At 29.9% G+C, this 6,159-nt stretch overlaps 1 pseudogene; it reads right to left on the bottom strand.

Moving 5' to 3' along the window:
- Positions 1-203: 203 nt before the first annotated feature.
- LOC120277689 lies at positions 204-1,319 on the bottom strand (annotated as a pseudogene).
- Positions 1,320-6,159: the final 4,840 nt, after the last annotated feature.

Genomic DNA, 6,159 nt, shown 5'->3' with positions numbered 1-6,159 from the left:
GACTATTCTCCCAGTAGGTGCTCAATTCTCACGATCTCATCGTGTGTCGTTCTTTGGCATCATGTTAACTAAGAGAACAAAGTTTGTCATTCTATCTCATCCATCAATTCCTCTGTTCTTTTCAGGGTCTTGCTATCATCCAAATGCGGTAGTTTCCCATTGAGGATTTCCTGCAGCAAACTCCAATTTTCATCAAACTGGGCCTACTTCATGAGGAAGAGAGCAAGGTTGCAAGCCTTGTTGGCATCGGTATCGATCATTTGTGCTTTCCAGTACGCTACCTCCACTGCACCATAGTTGGTTTGCTGCATGTATGCCCAACCAAGGTTCCCCTGGGATCAATAAGTTAGATCACTTGTCTGCTATCAAGGTACCAAATGTCTTTAGAATCATTCATAAATATTTATTTCATTCACACACAACATGCATGCATTTATGTTAATTGACTAGTAAAAATGTTGAAGCTTACTGGAAGGCAAGATATCTTTTGATGGATGGTAACTTAAAGTTTCTTTCCGTGTGATCACGCAGCGCAGTCTTTGTTGTCTTTCCATTGAAAGTCTCCCCCAGGTATATCTTTTGCAGTTTTCGCTTTAACAAGTGTATTTGTTCTGGTATTTTTCCAAGTTTCTGAGCACCAAAACAAATGGTAACCATATGAATATTTGGCAACCTATTTGTTCTAGTGTTTTCAATACCAAGCTACATTGAAACCACTAGCTTATTGCCAGAATTGAGAATTTTAAAAAGAAGAATGTTTGACTTATATTTTTAGACAAATACATCTTGCACTAAGGCAATGAAATATTATCTACAGATTGTTAGACTTGTTTTGGACCTAAACTTTTGTGTCCACACTAATACCATTAGATCATTTCAGATTAAGGGTTCATGCTTGACTTCTATCCTAGACGAATATGTGTGTCTTTTGTATTACTAGTATTGACATGTATTTTTAGATAAATTAATATATCTTGCATTAAGGCAATGAAATATTATCAACGGATTCTTAGACTTTGATAAATACCATTAGCTTGTTCAGATTAAAGGTTCATATATGGTTAATGACTTGTATCCTAGATGAATGATATATATATTGGAATACCTTGTAGAGGTCAATGAGAATGTTATCAAAGGGTTCTTGAGCTTGTTTGGAACAAAGATGGTGAAAGGACTTGATAGCCTCCACAGCTTCCTCTGCTCTGTCTTGTTGTTTCATGACTACAGCCATGTCCGTCAGTGTACTGTCCATTCTATCTCCTGTACTTATGGCCTTCCAAAAACCATACTATTGATCCTTTTGATTTATAATTTAACATTTAATAGTTCTTTATTTTATTTTAATTACAATTATAGCTCGTTATTTGATAATTTTTGTTTACTTATGTAGGAGAATCATGGTTAAAGATTGAGAGGGTTGAAGATTAAGGGGATATTCGAAGCTTTTTATTTTGTGTAATTAAGTAAAAAAAAATTTTGTAATAAAAATAAATAAATATGTAAAACTCTTTACATTTTGTTATTAATCAAAAGACATTGCACTTGAGCTCATTACTTGTCAATAAAAGTCAATGAAATTAAATTTAGAATACTTTTGAATGTATTAAAAGATTTATGTTTTTCATATATAGGTTGAACAAATCTATTTATTATTAATAGAAAAATAAATTAAAATTTAATTCCATTAATGAATAAATTTAGAGGCGGTTATAACCGCCTCTAAAAGTATGAACATATTAGAAAAATAATAGTATTAGAGGGGATTATAACCACCTCTAAAACTTTTGAAGAGTGATAAAAATTATTAGATATAGAGGCGGTTACAACCATCTCTAATACCATTGAGGATGGATAAAATCACTTTTAAAATAAATTATTAGCTATAGAGGCGGTTATAACCGCCTCTACAACTATTTAAGAGGAATAAGAAATTTTTAGTTATAGAGGCGGTTTTAACCTCCTCTAAAACTATTAAGGAATAAGAAATTATTAGTTATAGAGGCGGTTATAACCACCTCTAAAAGTATTGAGAAGGAATAAGAAATTATTAGCTATAGAGGCAGTTTCAACCGCCTCTGCCCTTATTATTAAAAACCGCTTCCATATATAAAACTTGCCCCAACGGTTGCTACAAACCGACTCTAAAATGTAGAGCCGGCTTGATACGAGGCGGTTTAGAAGCGGGTGAATAAATCAACACTATAGCTATAGTGGCGGTTAAAACCGCCTCTATAGAGCTTGAAAACCGCATCAAAAGCTCCATTTTGGTGTAGTGTGACAAGAATACCCTTGATATTAGCTTGTTGAGAGAATTGATCCTTGTTTAAACCCTTACCTCTTGGCTGCGCATCTCCTTCTCCCGATCGTTGTCACTGCGCATCCCCTTCTCCAGTGATATAGCTTCTTTCTCTAGAAACATCAGAGGCAAACAAAAATCCATCTCCTCTCATACATGATTTCTATCATGTCTCAACTGTCTAGATCTTGTTTTGTTATGATATGATTCATGGTGTTTTGTGATTGATCGGTGGTGGTAAAATTCCTGAGAAGTGGAAATTAAGAATCACAAGCATTTGCTAACCCCAACCTAACCACACCTGTGGGGTTACCTAACCCAGTAGGTGGGGTTTGCAACCCCCGGGGTTAGCAATTCAGAACACCAACTATGAAGAAACGATGGGACCTGTAACATTTACTTTTTTTAATTCAAATGTTAACCAAAGGTAACTTTTTATTTTAAAAGATTTTAAATTATAAAGATTTTTTAAATAAATATTTTTTTGAATCAAATTTAATGGTAAAAATTATTTCTTATTTTAGGTTAAATTATTTTTTAAGCAGAATATTAAATAATTAGTAAAAAATATTTTTTTAATAATTTTTACCATTAAATTTAAATAAGAAATATTTTCTGTTTCAAAAAATTAAATTGTAAATTACTATAACTAGGATAATATTATTTTGAGATAAGAATTGTAATCACCAAATTCCATGAAAAATACATATGAAAAATAAAAAAACATAAAAAAAAAAAATCTAAATCGAGGCTAATAACATTATTTATTATTTTAATATCCAAAACATATTATTTATTCTTTAAAATTTATTATTTAAATATTTAATATTAAATATATTTTATACAATTTAAACCACATTATTATTTTATTATTAAAAATTAATTAAGAAGTTGAGGATAAGTAAAATAATACAAGGGCATTTCTGTCATTATGCCAATAGATTCCCAAGAATATCTTTCAATACCAAACATAGAAATATTACTTTCCCATCAATTTAATCAAACTTTCCAATGTATACCAAACAAAAAAAATATTATTTTCCTATCAATTACTTTCCTATCAATCAAATTCTATCATTATGCCAATGGATTTCCAAGAATATCTTTCAATACCAAACACAGAAATATTACTTTCCCATCAATTTAATCAAACTTTCAAATGTATACCAAACAAAAAAAATCTTATTTTCCCATCAATTACTTTCCTATCAATTAAATTCTATCAAAACATTTCCATGGCAAAGCACCAAACGTCCCTAAAACCACTCAAAGGGACTCAAAACCACTTATAATACCATGGGCTAAAACCACTCAAGCCCAAGGTTTTATAACAGGGCTATGACAAGATCCTGATATGACACTGAGATGATGTGAAGTACAAAAATTCTCCACTGTCTACAGTAATGCTATAGTTATAAGCCTCTGGAAATGATAGTGATGTGTGTAGCATATTTGATAGAAATAAAGGACCAAACTTTTTCTCTGAAGATTTAATAGATTTTCATGATATAAGATGACTAAGTAAATATACAATCTAGATATAACTTGTATATATTTTTTTGAACAATATAACTAAGTAGAAGATTTTGAAAAATGTATACATGGGTTTGAACCTTTTAAGATAAATTTTAAATCAAAATGTGATAAATGTTATAAATTCCATATTACAAAACATAGAGCAACTTATAAAAAATGTGAATTATCTCTATGCAGAAAATGTGTCTCTAATCTTTATAATTTTAATTTTCAAGAACAAAAGATAAAAAGACCAAATATAATAAATAAAGATAAGGAAATAAGAGAACAATTATTAAAAAGAATAAAACTTTAGAGGAAGAAGTTAGCAAGTTACAAGAAGAATTAAAAAATATAAAAGATAAAGGGCAAAGCATAATAATAGAAGAAGAAGGAAATAATGCCTAGAAAAAGAAGCAGAGAAACAGATAAAATGAATCCAATAGAATTAGCAAAAATGATTAACGATTTAAAATAATTTAAAGATAACATAATATTAAAATATTCTTTTTCATATTCTAGAAATAGAATAGTTGACTATATACAAAGAACGATAGATCTGATTATAAAAAGAGAAACAAGAATGAATGGGGAAGTTAGTGAAAATAAGGAGAAAAAATTAACAATGACCCAAAAAATTACAAAAATAGAAAAAGACATAGAACAAATACAAGATATTTTAAGACAATTAGAAATGGATAATTCTTTAAAGCAACAAGAACCCATGACTTGTCCATCTGTGATGTTAGGAATGGAAACTATACAACCGGCAGAATCTTCAGTATTCTTATCATTGTAGGAGTCATGCAACCTGAATCTTACCCCATAGTTTGTCCATACGCATTAGAGAAAACTGTGACTGCAAAACAAATAGGTTCATTTGTGTTTTCTTTAAGGTGGTGTTTGGTTTGATGTAATTTTAAATGCTGTGGATTTTCAGTTACAATGTAATTGGAAATACTTGGTTTTTAAAATACAGTGCAGTTAAATCTTGTGTTTGGTTGGGTATAAATGGAATTACTGTATTATAAGATTTTTTATTTATTTGGAAGGATTTGTAAATCTGGAATTGGAAAACACATGTGTATAAGTGTATATATTTGTGTGTATATATGCACATCTATGTACATGTATATCAGTATATATATATATATTTATATAAGTATATGTATATGTATATATATACATATATGTATATGAGTATATATATGTAAACATATTATGTATAGGTATATATGTGCGTGTGTATGTATATATGTATATAGTATGTAAATATACTATGTATAGGTATATATATGTGTGTATATGCATATATGCTAATGCATATATGTATATATGTAGATGTGTATATATGTATATGTATGTATGCATATGTAGACATACCTATGTATGTTTATATAAAATATATATGTATGTATATGTATATATATATGTGTATAAGTATATATATGTGTGTCTATATGCATATGCATATGTATATGTGTATGTGTATGGTATATGTATATATTTCTATATATGTATATGTGTATGTGTATGTGTATGTGCATGTCCATGTGTATGTATATGCATATATATATACACACGCACATATATATACACACACACACACATATGCATATGCATATACATTAATACACACACACACACACACACACACACACACACACACCATATATATATATATACATCACTTAAGGATTTTTAACTCCTGGCTTTCAACTTAAGCTCAATTTGGGAGTAAAACCAAATCCCTCATTGGATGTAATCTAAGTTACATGGGTTTTTAAAATCCTGTAAAACAAACACTGAATTTCTAAAAATCAAGTCACTCAAGTTACATGTAACTCTAAATTCCTCCAAACAAACACTACCTAATTCTTTGAACTATGTAACCAAGTCCCTTGTAGCAATAGAAGACAAAGGTTTGTTCATTGGAATAATAAGAGCTGTGGCTACAAAATCAGTAGGTCCATTTGCGGCTCTTGTTATGATGAAAACTTGGCTATTCTGAAAAACCCAAATATATGAAAATCATAAAGTTAAAAAATTATAACTAACAAGCAAATTTATAATTATCAAACTCTTTGGAACCCCAATTAAATCTATATTTCCACCAACCTCAACCTTGAGATTTAGAACTCAAGCAAATTTAAACTTGCAACAACATGTCAAACTTGATAACCTAAACCTCATTCCTTTTCTACATGCTTTAGCCAAATTATTCATCAACCAATGAGAAATCTTAACATCCCCCACTTCCACCATCCCAAAATCCCTCACTTCCACCATTATTGGAAAAACCCAGCATTACTTTTCCTTAAAACCCCAAACTCTATGGTCAAACAAGA

Source organism: Dioscorea cayenensis, chromosome 15 (genome assembly GCF_009730915.1).
Source record: "Dioscorea cayenensis subsp. rotundata cultivar TDr96_F1 chromosome 15, TDr96_F1_v2_PseudoChromosome.rev07_lg8_w22 25.fasta, whole genome shotgun sequence".
Lineage (NCBI taxonomy): Eukaryota > Viridiplantae > Streptophyta > Magnoliopsida > Dioscoreales > Dioscoreaceae > Dioscorea > Dioscorea cayenensis.
The sequence above is the reverse complement of the archived record's forward strand: the minus strand, read 5'-3'. Positions and strand labels throughout refer to the sequence as shown.